Raw genomic sequence first — 14,976 nt, forward strand, 5'->3', positions numbered from 1 at the left:
AAATGCCGAGAAGTTTCTTTAGTTAGAGACAGAAGAGTTGCAGCAGACTAGAAAGTCAGAGGTTCAAAACACGAATGTGCCTCAATGGCTTGAAATGGAGAAGACAACCTGACAAGGAATGGAAGTGGTCTTTGGGAGTGAGAGAAGCTCCTGCATGACAGCCAGCCAGGAGACAAGGACCGCAGCTTCTACCCATGGCAAACTGAGCTCTGCTAATAAGCACATCTCCATGCCACCATCTCAAGGGCCTCCAGGAAAAAGCTCAGGCCAGCTGATCCTTCGTCTTCTACCTTGTGAGATCCAAAGCAGAGGAATCAGTCAAGCCTATCTGGACTTCTAACCTATAGAACCGTGAAAAAATAAATCTGTGTGGTTTTAAGCAACAATTTGTGTAATTTGTTATGTTATTGATAGGACAGTAATAATACACATGGAATGAACCATCTTCTCTAGAAAATAACACACACATACACACACACACACACACACATACACACAATGCTGACTGTGGATGCCATGCCAATCTACTGTTTAAATTTTATAGCAAAGTAGGCACAACAACATAGATTAGGGGAAAGCCCTTACAAAGTCATCTCACCTCTAATTTAAGTAGAGAAAATGATGGCAGGAAAAAATTTTTCATCATTAAAACGGAGTGATAAATCTACTTTTAAGCATTTTGTGAGAAGTGGTTACAAAAATAAAGCACATAGCACATTTCTTAGCATATTTTCAGTACCCGATAGATGAAACTCTCCCTTCCTCCTGCTCCTGCTGTCCAAATGAGGCTGTCATTTAGGATTACAGTACCTGTAACCAGAGTTTCACACACTGAAGAAATGCCACCACGTAAACTGGGAACTGCCACCCCTGGCAGTGCATCAGTATCATCTGCAATGCTAGTCAACGACAGACTCCCACAGCCCACATCAGACTTACCAACCGTGGGTCTCCAGAGTGGGGCTATTGGGTATGTGAATTTCTGACATGTTCCCAAGGTGAGATCCTTGCAGTTGCAGGGCACACACCCAAGAATCCTGCAGCTTGAGTATGGTCCGAAATGATTAGAACGGAGTTATGGACAGCTGAGCTGTGGGAAAGTGCCAGATGGGTAATGTGGTCCCACAACATGGCGGAAGGCAGAATCATTGCTTCTTCTGGCAGGGGGGGTGGTCTGCTCCATCTGCTCCTCACCGATTTCACAAGTCAACTAAGGGAAGACAGAGAAGCTATGTTCTTCCTACCTCTTAATTGAAGAAGGTTAGGTAGGAGGGCAATGCTATTAAAGAAGAAGAAGGAGAAGAGGAAGAAGAAGAAGAAGAAGAAGGATGATGATGATGATAACGTCATAGTGGGGCTACACATAATCATACTTACAGCCGGCTGAGCTGAAAGCTGCCCTTGTAACTCAGCTATGGTTGAAGTTGGAAAACCTGCCAGGTTTGTGGGAACTGGCTTCTAGTAGCAACGGCGACGTTATTTTTTCTCTTTTACAGTGTTCCCTTTTAAACTATGTTTGCAATCTTTGTTGTAGGCATATACCCTGGGGCACCATCCTGGTGTGTGGAGACTTCAATGAGATTCAGCACATAAAAAGAGAGAGTATTAGTGTGACGAATCACAATGACAAGGCTGAGTTGAAGGCAACCTGTGCATGATAAAGTGAATTGAAGACTCCCTTCCTGTGACAGTGCAAAAGGGAGATGAGGGGCAACCTGAGGAGATGACCGCAGTCTTCTCCCCAGTACATGTGGCCACACATGCTCCGCACTACTATACCCTGATCAAACATCCAAGGTCCGCTTTCACCCTGTCCAAAATAAATATCATCTGCCATCAAGTGCACACATTATTAGGAACAGGCTACATGAGTTAATCATTCATGAAGGTGGGGAATTTGGCATTGATCCAAAATTAAGTGATGTGTGAGCAACATGAAAGAGCCTTGCCTAGGTATTCGGAAGAAAGACCAATACAAACATGGCCGTGCCATCAACAAAGCAGTGTAGTCATGAAAGCCCTCCCATGGTGAATAAATAAAAACTCACCAATGACAGCTTAAAAAAAAAAAATTCTCCTGTAGTGACCTCTTTATACCCCTTCCTCTTTTTGACTTAAGAAGCAAACTTGAAGTTTATAGAAATTAAAGGATAAAATCAAATCATATGACAAACATTTAACACATTTAGCAAAACTGATTCACATAACACATTGAGTTTCACTTTTGGCTTATGCTTAAAATTAAGAAATGGTCTTGGCTAGGTTTTTTTGCATCTTCCCAATTGGACTTCCTAATGGGACTGCCAGGATGCTATTGATTAGGAAACAAGTTACAAAATGAAGGGGATTTGGAGAAAAGAAATTATAACTGCAATGCAGATATACTAAAATTTTATTTTTCTTTTCTTTTTTTAGTGCTTATGTATATTTGTAATTTTAATTTTATTTTTTCAGTGTTCCAGGATACATTGTTTATGTACTACACCCAGTGCTCCATGCAATACGTGCTGTCCTTAATGCCCACCACCAGGCTCACCCATCCCCCCACCCACTTCCTTCTCAAACCCTGTTTGTTTCTCAGAGTCCACAGTCTCTCATGGTTCATCTCTCCCTCCCATTTCCCCCAATTCACTTTTCCTTTCCTTCTCCTAATATCCTCCATCTTATTCCTTATGTTCCACAAGTAAGTAAAACCATATGATACTTGACTCTCTCTGCTTGACTTATTTCACTCAGCATAATCTCCTCCAGTCCCATCCATGTTAATACAAAATTTGGGTAATCATCCTTTCTGAAGGCTGAGTAATATTCCATTATGTATATGGACCATATCTTTATCCATTCATCTGTTGAAATGCATCTTGGCTCTTTCCACAGTCTGGTGACTGTGGAAACCACAATGTGGTTTTGATTTGAATTTCCCTGATGGCTAATGATGATGAACATCTTTTCATGTGTCTGCTAGTCATTTGTATGTCTTCACCAGAGAGATGTCCATGACATTTTCTAAGATGTGCTTTGTGGCCACTCACCTGTCTGGAGCATCTTTTATGAGCCAGGTACCAAGAACATTTAGTAACTGTGTATATGATATGGTGAGTTCTTTTGTTTCATAATTGGGAACACACCTTCGTATACTTCTCCTTATATTAAGCAAATTTAACTTGATTAGCAACGTTCTGTTGCACAAATAGAAAGGGAAAATGGCCTTCCAAACTTGTCAAACTCTCTGATATATTTTAGAATTATGCAAAAAGTGAGATATTAATATATTAAATTCTATTAGACATATAGTGTTCATTGCACTGCAAGGAGCATTGCAATGTCCCATGATGCTCAAAGAACAATGGTGAGCAAAGTCCTGAATCTTGCATAGCTATGAGAGCCAATGTAGGAATCCTCCAGATGCTTGAAGTCTAAAGCTGTCTTTCACTGTTACCCCTACTATATGGTGTTCTCTAGTTTCCATCTTTTTCTTAACGGGGTCCTTGGATGTCTTCTCAATAGGTAGTGGGGTTTTTTGTTTATTTTTAACCAAACAAGGCACTCCAAACTATTTTTGGATACCTGCTCAGGAGATTCTTCTCAATTCTGCATTAAGCAATTCCCTCTATTTTTTTTTTTTTTTTAAAGATCCTAGCACAGCTAGAATTCAGAAAGAAATTTCTCACCAAATGTGTTGACCCCTTCTCTTTCTATTTACATTTCTAATGTTAGCCCATATATTAATTATCAGTCAGGATTTTCCAAAGAAACAAGGAGAAGGCTATAATACTATAGCTTAGTGAAGATGACACATAAAACTAACCATCACAGTCCCCATCTAAAGAGAAAACAGCTATTCTCCACAGCATTTTGAAGAAATCTGTCTGCATTCTTAAGAAATCTTCTTTCTTTTCTTTCTTTCTTTCTTTCCTTCTTTTCTTTTCTTTTCTTTTTTCTTTTCTTTTCTTTTCTTTTCTTTTAGAAATCTACTTTCTAATCTCTTCCAGAAATATTGATAGAACTTTGAACCAATTTCTCTGTTTAGCTCTCTTCTCTAGAGAACATTCTTGATAGAGAACAGTGACTTTTTTTTTTTTCTTTTTTAAGATTTTATTTATTTGACAGAGAGAAACACAGAGAGAGAGGGAATACAAACAGAGGGAATGGGAGAAGGAGAAGCAGGCTTCCTGCCGAGCAGGGAACCTGATGCAGGGCTTGAACCCAGGACTCTGGGATCATGACCTAAGCCCAAGGCAGACGTTTAATGACAGCCACCCAGGCCCCCTGAGAGTGGTGACTTTTTAACTTCATTTTTTTCATGACTTCCCCTTTGAGAATTGTTGAAAGCTTGAGACCCCACTTTGGAAGAAGTGAACTCCACACATACAGTTGTCATATTTCACAAAACCCTCAGGTATTTCCTTTAATGGACCTTAAGCTACAGTTTATAAACCTTTGCTAGAGATTAAAGATGAGAAATGGGGCATTCTCCACTTTATTTTGGGAAGCTTTCTGTTTTTACCACATGAGTTAAATAAGAATTAATTTAAAAATAGACAAGTTTGGTTGAAGCAACGAGCAAGGCTTAGTCTGTATCACTGTAGATAATTTAAGACAGGAAATCAATTAATTTAAAAGAAACACATTCTCAAAAAGTTGTTTTTGCCCGCAAAGCCAAAGGAAATTTTCACAATCATTGTCACCTCATTAAATAAGGAGAACCTTATTTAATATATCATAGAGGGCACATAATTTTTAAAAGGGTCCCTTTTTAAATCTAGAATGTCAGCTCTACCTGAACTATGAAATCACTAGATATTTCAACTGACTGTCATGCTCTAGCTTAAGAATGTAGACATACTGCTGTCAGCTGGATTATTGCTAATTATTTTCATTAGTGTTATTATTATTGTACAGATAAAATGAGTCTTTGTGTGATAACATATTCAACTCTATTTATAACGAACTAAAGATATAATCTTATGTTTTTCAGAGAATCTTCCACCTGGATTCAAGAGTGGTTCTATGCCAAATATTATTTTGATAATTTTAGTACCACTCAGTACAAGATGTTTTATGAATAAGTAGTATTTTTAAATTCAGATTTAAATAGACACTATCTAAATAAAATATTGTATTTAATAACTATATTCTTATGTAAGAAACACAGGGAATTTAAATGAGACATCCATGAAGTACCTGGGTGGCTCAGTTGGTTAAGCATCTGATTCTTGGTTTCAGCTCAGGTCAAGATCTCAGGGTCATAAGATTGAGCCCTGTGTGGTTTCCCCATTAAGTGGGGAGTCTGCTTCTCCTCCTCCTCTTCCCCTCCCCCAGCTCATGCTCTCTCTCTCTCAAATAAATAAATTATAAATAAATAAATAAGAGAGCTATAGTGACCTGTATTTTTTAATATAGTACTCAGTTTGGGGTACCAAGATTAAGAAAGTCACTGACAAAGAAAAAAATTGCCTAAAGACAGTAATCAAGGCAATAAGAAATATGAGTAGATGGAGAGATGATAGAGAGAGAAGCATAGATACACATGCATACATAGGTAGATGCATGTTAGAGAAACTGAGGGGATTTGTTGCTAAGAAAAGTAAGCATAGCAATAATACAAGTACTCTGAAGTATTTAAAGATTTCATGTCAAATTCCAGATGCAGGAGAATATACACAGGATGTTACAACTTGTGTCAAGTAAGAATACATGCATGTGAGTACATTTGCGTGTACATAGGCTATCTCTAACTGGTTACACACACAAAAACATGACAGTGACGCTTGTTCACAGAAAACTTTATTTTTCACTGAATATGTTTTACACTATTTGAATTTTTAACCAGTGCATATATTACTTAATCAAAAATACCTAATTAAAATAAAATTGGTATGAGGAATACCAATCGTAGATACTTGTTGTAGGATTTACTCCAATGGGAATAATAAGAAGGAAATAAATATTGATTAATTATGTTCTATGTGTCAGAAAATTTAACACATTATCTCATACGCTCATATAACTTAGGATCTCTATTTTCATTTAAAATAGTTATGTTGAGACCCAGCAAACTTAAGAACCTGTTCAATGTCACTCCTGTAATGTAAAATGGAGGTAGAAATTGATTTCAGGTCTGTTTGACTTGGAGCCTCCTGCTTAAAGCTTCCATCTGGTGCGAAGTTGTAGCAGATGATCCCTAGGGTCTATCCCAGTCCTATTGCACCATGACTTCTGAAAGACAAGCTGAGAAATGAGTGCTTTCCAGTCTTTTTAGTTACTATTATAAAGTCCCAAAGACCATCTGGTAAACAAGCTAGTAGTTCCTTGCTTTCGAAATTTGAATGTTGAAAATGTTAAGGTTAATAAGAGGGAACTTAGAAAGGGGACTCAGTAAAGAGGTTATAAAGAGCAGTACAGGCGTCTGAGGATCTTTTGGCAAATAGCCTATGTTGGCATTTAGAGTAAAGACAAAAGTATAGAGTTACTTGAAAGACAGCGGGCCAGTGAAGATACTCAGAGAACAGGATGAAATCATTACAGCTGGGAAATAGAGAGATGAGCTCAGGCTCTTGTTTTGGACATCAGAAACGAAGGGGAGCTGAGAAAAGCAACAATTTCTGTGGCTCACATGACTGATCCCCATGCTCTTCCCAAGCCTTTCCCCGTTTCATTCACATTCTCACGATTTCTTCCAACCACTTGGCTGATTTCAGAAGAAATGACACATATTTCATTGAACTCCCAGAATACTCTTATTGAAGATATTCCCTCAACAAGAACGTCTTTAGTTTTTGTTGGAAAAATTACAACTACACTAGCTAGCCAATTACTATATCTTATAATAGACATGACCGGCCAGTGGGTAACATGCTGAACCACAACGGAATTAACATTTTGCCTCATGTTTCTTTGTTGCACAAATTATAACACGGTTTGCAAGACTTTGTTTAGACTAAGAGTTACTAATAAGAGCTGGTGACAGTGGCCTAAAAACATTATAAACTTATCTGAACCTCTGGTTAATGCAATGTTTGTTAGGTTTACACAATAAAATTAATTAACTTAGACTATATCAATTTGGAATTTGAGATAAATCACTCAGAGTTTGGGCTAAGTGGGCTTCACGTGTATTAGGAAGAAGTATGTTTGCTGAGTCAATTAATAAAGTAAACCCTAAGTACAGGAGCAGTAAAATATTTAACGTGGAATGAAACCTATTTCCAAACATCTTCTAAACCAGTGGTTCTCAATCAGGATGATTTTGTACCCCCAGAAAACATCTGGCAATGCTGGAGGCACTTTCGGTTTTTACAGTGAGTCTGGGGGATGCTACTGGTCTCTAGTAAGTAGAGATTCGGGAGGCCGCTAAACAACCTACAGTGTTATGACATGCAGAACAGTCTGCCACGACAAAGAATTATTCAGCCCAAACTGTCCCTAGTGGTGAGGCTCAGAAACCTCTAAAAGCCGCCATTTATCTTATGTCAGTATGCTCACTACAAACTATGCTTATCCAATCATTCAAGAAGGCTCCCTAAAACTTCCACTAGGAAATCTTCTGTTAGTTCAGGTTAGTTAATGGCATAAAAATCATTTAACGTGTCAGTCACTCTTTTCGTGTATTAGGACTCTAATAGGAGACGCTGGTGTTAGTTTATAGTTGTATATAGTAGCTCTTACTATAAAATCAACTCTAATATGACAGACAAAGACACTTGAAATGATTGAACTGAACCCCTTTGTAGAAATCTGTATTGTGACACAACTCACAATTGCAGACTTGTCTTCCCCTCTTTAGACTACAGAGAATCTAAGAAAAAACTCAGTTCAGCTTTTATATCTTCATGCAAATATTTTGTCTTGAATTTGAAGTAGTGGATTTACCTAAGAAAACAACACTTAATGAAAATGACTATTGTATTAGTTGGGTTTAAACTAACTATATATTGTATAATATATACTACTAGAAAAAAATATGCCTTAATGATAGAACCACAGCTATTGTGATTATTTTTTACTATTGTTATTTATTATTTAGTAACCTGACTTACATTGTATAAACTAATTGTGCATATTGCCAAAATGTACTTTGCGTTAAGTTACAAAATTAAAATTGAAGAAAGAAATCAACATGTTTAGACAAAGGAGAAAGGAGTCTCTAAGTAGTTTTGCTGGGGTCTCCACAAGCTACTAGACCCTGGGGCAGCTTTGTATTAATTAATATAGCTTTGCTTTAATGATATACATTTGTAATTATGCACTCTTAAGTATCTAAAGAACTTAATGTGTTTTAGATGAAAAAATATTCAAACTAACAAAACCCTTTATAAAATGAAATTTAATCTATTTTTATAAGGAAATGAGAAAAATAAGCAAAGGTACCAGATTAAGAAAATTTTCCTTTGTTGTCAAAAATTCTCTTGAATGTCTCTTACAAAGAAATAATTATTTGTAACTATTCAGGAAAGTTAAGAAAAAAGAAAAAAAAATCCCTATAGGTAAACCCAGTGATCAGAAGGTTAAACAGAACCACAGCTAGATTATCAAATCACTTCCACCACAAAATCAATGGACATGAGGTAAGGGACTCAAAAAATCTCCTCCCTCAATGCTGGACTATGCAGAAGGATTTTGTGTTTTTTTTTTTTTTTAACTAAATTTAAATAAAAAGATGGAGATTATGAACTAGTTCTAAAAAGCATAAAAACACCTAGGCATTAATCAAGCTATTGGTGATCTACAAAGACCATTGAGAAAGGGTAGAATGACATAAAAGTAAACAAAACAATATAAATGATCAGTTTAAGACCTTGTCCTTAACCCTTCAAACTTTTCCTTCTAGGTTCTGTTGCATCAGAAATAATAATAAAACCTGAGACTTTTGACCCAATTCTGCTACTGGCTTTCTGAGTAAACTTAGAAAATCACTTAACTGTTCTTTGCCAGTTTCCTGTGCACAGTGATGGCATCTGTACTGTGTGCCTTGTTTCTTCAAAGTGGTATATCATTCATCAGCCAAAAAAAGACTAAGCAAACATTGCATCCGATGGGTGCCTAACATGTGACACTGTATGTGGTTTTCCTAGAACACCAGTCTGCATTCCCTGCAGTTCTGATGAGCATAGTCATTGTCTCATGCAGTCGATGCTTATCTGGGCAATGCCAGAAAAGTTTTGCAGTACAAGAAGTTTGTTGATTTTTATGAAGGATGGTTTAGGGGTAAATACATGTAAAAGATGGATGTCTTACTTGAGATATTTTCAAATTGTAGTTTTTCCAATAAACTTAATAGCAGAGCTCCTGCAATTCTTTGAACTTTACATCCTCGTTTCAAAAAATATTATCTGCAGCTCTCCTAGTCTGTGACTTTTCTACACAGGTACCTAACTTTTCACAGCACAGAACTTTACTAGCTTGCAATGCATAAGCAATACAAACTTGAGGACTGTAAGTGATCTCTCACTGGAAATCAGAATACGCTCAGGAAGATGACCAGAAGTATAAATAATAATAAAGTCCTCAGATAGCTTACCAGATTTGCATGACTAACACGCTTGGCTTCATACCCATATTCAGAGACTATATTTGATTTAAGAAACCTCCTCTTGTAATGCCAATGTTCAAACCAAGAAGGAAGTGCCTTGAAAAACAAACAATATCCATTTCCTAAATATTATCCAGTTTACCTAAGTCTCCCCTCAAAGTAATGACAAACATGATCGGATATCTGTCCCTATTTCATGGCTTTGGCTTCCACTCCCTTTGAATACTGGGAGACAGTCCCATCAATCATCTCTACCCACATCTAAGAAATGTGTGCTATATAATAAGGGATTTGTTGTTGTTATCGTTTCCTGGCATAGAACTTCTAGAACTTTTGAAATTTCACGAGTAATAGAAATGTCTGTTACTCATGAACTTTGTTATTCGGGTTCACATCTGAGTTTATGCTAGTAAGACAGGTTATAGTGGACCCAGAGATAGCCTTAGATCAGGCTTTGCTCACCAGAAAGACCAATCACTAATTCCAGGGTTGGGATTTTGAGCCAGCCTAAACGGAGAGGAGAAGGGCCAGACATTGAATTCAATCATTTAACCACTGATTCAATCACTTACCCTATGTAATCAAACACCAATAAAAATTTTGATGTTGACATTCAGTGGAGTTTCCTGATTGGTGAACACATTGATGTGCCAGGAGGATGGTATGCCTAGATTATCAGGGAGAAAGCGTGGAAGCTTTAAGATCAGGACACTCCCAGATCTCATCCTATGTGTCTCTTTATTTGGCTATTACTGAATTGCATCCTTTATAATAAAAATACTATCATAACTATATCACCTTGCTGAGTTCCATGAGTTATTCCAGTGAATTATCCAACTTTAGGGTGTCGTGGGAACCCCTGAACTTACAACCAGTTGATCAGAAGTATGGCTGGCATGGGGACACCCTAAACTTGTGCTGACAATTTCAGTGGGTAAGTCTCGTTGGGGGACTGAGCCCTTAACTGGTGGGGTTGACATTTAATCTAGATAGTTAGTTCCAGACTTGAATTCCAGGATACTGCAACTGGTGTTAAAACAGAATATGCAATCCTGGGACTGCCAAGTGAACACCAGGAATAGATTAATGACGTCACACATCTCCTGTACTTCTTCACTCTCTCCCTGATGCTTTTGCTAAATCTTCCAGAGATAACTCTCTTGGGAGATGTTGAGTTATGCTACCTGTCTGGGCTTAAGGGATGACCTCCTTTTCTCCCCTTATTCAGTTCCAAGTCTGGAATTCACTCTCTTTAACAAGGTGGACTTCTCTACATGCCTAATACGAATGGAAGGAAGTAAAAACAGGGAACCCTAGTTAAGTACTATTTTCTAGTCCATCACCTAATTGCAAGGCCAGTGGAAATTGTTTCACTCTTCCATTCATCAAGTCCTAACCCTATGAGGCTCCAGAAAGAGGAAAAATGCATTGTAACTCCAGTTTGAGGTCTACCTCTCAAGTCCTTATTTCCTATCCTGAGGTAGACCTTTTTCAAAAATGTTTCAAAGTGTGACAATGCAGTTATTTGATGCAGAGTGGTAAGGTTACATAGACAGCCCCAGAAATATTTTTAAATTTAGAATCGATATCTAAGTTCACCAATCTTGAACTCCACATGCAGAGTATTCAGAGCCCAGCCAGTGCCAAGCTGAATGAATCTGATTCCCGATCTTTCTTCCCCAAACCCTTCTTTCAGTTTCTGGTAAACTTCAAACCCTCACGTTTTGAGCAAGAATGCAACAAAATCAAGAAATACCATACAGGCTTAGGAAAACCTAAATCCATACAGAGTACAGACACATTTTCCTTAAAGTTACAAAGCCTGCAGCAGTCTTTTAAACCTATACCCAATTTTCATTATCACATAGAACAGTTAGCTTCTCCAGTTGAGCAACTGCCTTCAGTTCAGTTTTTCCCAAGAACAATGTGCCCATGCTTTCTTTATAGTTCTGTAATTGAAGGACCCACTCAGGTGCTTTTCTCAGAACAAAATAATTCTGTCCCCAAACTGAACTAAAATCTTCACCTTTTAAAAGCTGAAACTGCTTTCAATATTTTTATTTACTTATTTTTAAAGATTTATTTATTCATTTTAGAGATAGAGAGAGTGTGTGTGAGCAGGAGGAGGGGCAGAGGGAGGAAAAGAGAGATAATCCTGAAAGAGACTCCCCGCTGAGCATGGAGCCAGACACAGAGCTCAATCCCACAGCCCTGAGATCATGACCTGAGGTGAAACCAAGACTCTACTGCTTAACTGACTGAGCCACCCAGGCATCCTGGTTTTTAATATTTTAAATGACTTTTTTGTCTATCGTATATATAAATGAATTTTATATATATATATATACATATATATGTGAGATAGATACATATAAAATCTAATATACTGTAGTCTAAGAAACATAAGGGTCATTGATCTAATCATTGAATATGTCATCAGAAGACGTTGTGATCGCATTTTATAAACATGGTATCTTTTACCCAGTACAGAAGGGTCATGCCAAACTTTAAGAACCACTTTTTCCTTAGATATTCTGAATTCTATGCAGAAAAGCTATTCTCATGCTCTGGGCTGAAAAAGAATACCACCATCTGGATTTAAGGCCACTAGTACAGAAATGAGAGTCTGTTTTAAAATTAATCTTGCTTCATAGTTATGAAGGGAATAAACCTCAAAATATGCTCAATTACTCTTTATTTGCAGGTAATGAAGGACAACATCTTTACCTTTTCACCTCTCATATATTTTCATTAGTTGTTTACTTAACAAAGTATAGCAGCACTTCAATAACTTGTATCTAAAATGTTACTGTTCATTTGCTTGCAACTGCAGACCCTGGAGCTTCTACATACCTGGCCCTGATCTTTTTCCACTCCATTTCTGATAAATAATTCTTGTCTATCTTTGCCTCCATCTCATTTGAAGCAAGGCCAATATTTTCTTATCTGTTTTTGGATGTTTATGTACATTTGATACGCATCTGCCTGTCCCTAGCATTAAAGCAATCCTATCTCTCCAGCATATCCTTTGCTTGACAATAATCTCATCAAATAACATTAATACACACATTCTGATGTGCAGATACTACTAATAAAAAAATAACTGGATAGTTCCTTAGCTCTTATTTGGTTAAGAACCATGACATTTCCTGCGCTGTAAGCCACATGTATATTTAATGACTCTAATTTCAAAAAATGGCTTTATTCCTCAATTAAAAAAAAAAATTAGCAGCAATGCCCTTTCCTATCTGAGAGGGAGCTAGAAACATAGTCTTCAGGATGTGGTGGAAGAAATCCTGCTTCCTTCCCACCCACTTCCACGTACTCTTCTAATGGCCACAACACGAGGCTAGCTCTCAGTCTAAGGGTGGTGACATAGCCGACGGGAAAGGAATACTTTGGTGCTTCAGCAATGGCTTAAACAATCCTGCTTCTGTGGTAGCACTGAGACCTTCTAGGGAATAGAATGACTGCTCAGAGTGGGCCAGCTCTGCCCTAGGACCCCTTAGCTGCCCCTCCCTACGGATAAAGTCTCTTCTTGGGTGAGCTTCAGCTGGGCTGCACGTGGACAAAGCAGGGGAGAGTTTGTCCCTGCAGCTCTGAGCCAACGAAGGAGGCCAAATATATGATGCTGCCACATGGCAAAACTTGCTGTCCCTTAGGCCACACTGCCTGCTTTTTGTCCCCCAGTACAAGTAACCCACCAGGCTAACCAGCCAACCCTTACTGAAAATACTGACAAAGCCAAATAGAGATGGACCCCTTTAGTTGTTTTGTTTGTTTGTTTAACATGTTATTATGTTATTTACGGTCTTTTGCACTTCCTAGCAGAGACCAGAAAAGGGGAAAAAAAAAAAAAAAGATGTTACAAAAGAACATAGAATGTTTTTGCAATTATTATTTAAATGAAATTATTAGTCTGTAAGTTTCTCAAGAAAAACATTTCCCTCCTCTAAGAGATTCAAATATATTTTAAAGAGAATCTGTACTTATGTTATTTTCTTTACAAAATAGTTTGTTCTTTTGAATTATATCAATTCATGTATCTATATCTATGAAAGTGTATATATATCTCTCCTTTATATGTATATATATATATCCTTAACATGTATATATAGTATTGAACATACACATGATGTGTATACATGTTATATATTATTATAATATTCTTTCTCAAATTATCATATCTTATAAGACTATATATTCATTTACATCCTTATTTTGAATAAATACATGAATATATGCTACACACTAAATAATGATCACCCTTTCCTTTGTAACCTATGAGAAAATCACTAGCTATTTTTCCCTGAGTGATTGAAATTGTGCTTTCCCCTTTAAAAGAACCTGTCAAAAATTTCATAAATATATGTGGTGGATGTGCTTTGGAATCACGATTTGCCATGAGACAGGAAAGAAGAGCAAGGCCTCCCTTTTTCACTTTGCCAAAATGATGAAAAGCACTGCTTTGAGTTTTGCCTTGTGTTTGTCTGTGAATTTTTGCAACTTCTCTAATCATTTTTCATAAGGGTTTTCACAACTTCAGTGAGTTTGGGTGGAAAATAACAATCCTGAAAACTATGCACATTATTAGCCTCCCTTTGAAGCCCTTGCTGCAAATGTCTCAGTCCAGCTAGTGGACCATGGGAAGTACGAGGACAGGAGGCGGCTTCTTATCAGAGAAATGAGTGGGAGAGCATTTCCTTGTAGTGACTATAACAGCCGCGGTAATTCTGGGTGAAAGGCCGTAATGATAACATCTACAAAATGGTACACTGTTCTCTGAAATGCAACACGAATATTCCCGAGAATGGAAGATAACTAGCTACAAACACGGCAGACAAAACATACTAATTCACAAAACCCTGGAGATATTTTTTCTCCTCCTTCTCCTCCCTACCACCTGCCACACCTCATTGTCAAAAGAACAATGTCAGAAAGAGAAGAAAAAAAGTTCAAATTACATTTCTTTTTCTTTCTAACAATTCTATGAGAAAACAAGAGAAAAGACAACTACTGCAAAAACCCAGGTTTGGGAAGAGAGAAGAGGAGGAGCAGATGAATTAGCAGATCAGATTCTAACAGTTGAAGATCAAATAGAAGAACAATTGAACGTGTGGGGGAAAATTGGGGTCTAGCTATGAAAACACGCAGCTATTTTCTGAGAGTGAGGGGAAGGAGAGAGAAACAGTAGTTTGCAAAAAGCAGGAGGCTGCACAGCAAGGCCGCGAGGCTATGGGTCTATTTAGGGAAGGACCGAGGAAGACACAAGAGAGTTCCTTGCAGTTGACTGATTCCAAATAAGCCACTCACACATGAGGTATTGTGCTCAGGTCCACTTCCTACGTCTAGGTCAGCCATGACCAGAGGAGAACCATCAATCACTCCCACTCACAAAATGGACTGAGAGTGATTGATTGTTCAAGACTGAATTAGCCCTGCCT

This window comes from Martes martes (genome assembly GCF_963455335.1).
Source record: "Martes martes genome assembly, chromosome: 3".
In the NCBI taxonomy this organism is placed as follows: domain Eukaryota; kingdom Metazoa; phylum Chordata; class Mammalia; order Carnivora; family Mustelidae; genus Martes; species Martes martes.